Below are 1,358 nucleotides of genomic sequence, written 5' to 3'. Positions count from 1 at the left end.
ACCAGAACACTGAATACTGAAACATTCAATGGTGAAGAGCACCAGTATATTGTCAGACATAGTGTCAGAAGATGAGCCCCTCAGGTTGGAAGGCACTCAAAATACGACTGGGAAAGAGCTGCTTCCTCAAAGTAGAGTTGACCGTGATGATGTGACTGGAGTAAAGCCTTCAGGACTTTAATTTGCTGATGGGGCACAACTCAAAATGAACAGAAACAGCTGAAAACATCCATTAATCATCAGAACCTGGAATGTGCAAAGTATGAATGTAGGAAAATTGGAAATTGTCTAAATGAAATGAAACACATAAACATCAATATCCTATGCATGAGTGAGCTGAAATGGACTGGTGTTGGCCATTCTGAATCTGACAGTCACATGATTTATTATGCTGGGAATGACAAATTGGAGCAGAATGGCATCACATTTGTCATCAAAAGAACATTATCAAGATCTGTCTTGAAGTACAGTGCTGTCTGTAATAGAATAATATCCATATGCCTACAAGGAAGACCAGTTAAATCCACTATTATTCAAATTTACACACCAACCACTAAAACCATTGATAATGGAACTTAAGAATTTTACCAACTTCCTCAGTCTGAAATTGATCAAACATGCAATCAAGATGTATTGATAACCACTGGAGTTGAAATACAAAGGTTAGATCAAAGAGGAAGGCTCAGTGGTTGGAAAATATGACCTTGGGGATAAAAATGATGCTGGAGATCACATGATAGAATTTTGCAAGACCAATGCAATGACTTCTTCACAGCAAATATCTTATTAAAATAACAGGTATTCTGTCTCACCAGACAGAATACATAGAAATCAAATTGACTACATCTGTGGAAAGAGACTGTGGAAAAAGTCCTATATCACTAGCCAAAATAAGGCAGGGCAGACTGTGGAACAGACCATCAATTGCTCATATGCAAATTCAGGCTGAAGCTCAAGAAAATTAAAACAAATCCACAAGAGTAAAAATATGACCTTGAACATATCCCAGCTGAATTTAAAGATCCTCTTAAGAAGAAATTTGATAAATCAGACACTAAAGACTGAAGACCAGATAAGTTGTGGGATGACATCAAGAACATTATACAGAAAGAAAGCAAAAGGTCATTAAGAAGACAAAGAAAGAAGGAAAAGACCAGAATGGATGTTAGAAGAGACTCTAAAGCTTGCTCTCCAGTATAGAGATGCTAAAGCAAATGGAAAAACTGAGGAGGTAAAAGAGCGGAACAGAAGTTTCAAAGGTCAGCTTGAGAAGACAAAGTCAAATATTACAATGAAATGTGCAAATACTTGGAGTTAGAAAACCAAAAGGGATGAACATGCTCAGCATTTCTCAAGCT

The sequence above is a fragment of the Chrysochloris asiatica genome, unplaced genomic scaffold (genome assembly GCF_000296735.1).
Source record: "Chrysochloris asiatica unplaced genomic scaffold, ChrAsi1.0 scaffold00142, whole genome shotgun sequence".
NCBI lineage: Eukaryota > Metazoa > Chordata > Mammalia > Afrosoricida > Chrysochloridae > Chrysochloris > Chrysochloris asiatica.
The sequence above is the reverse complement of the archived record's forward strand: the minus strand, read 5'-3'. Positions refer to the sequence as shown.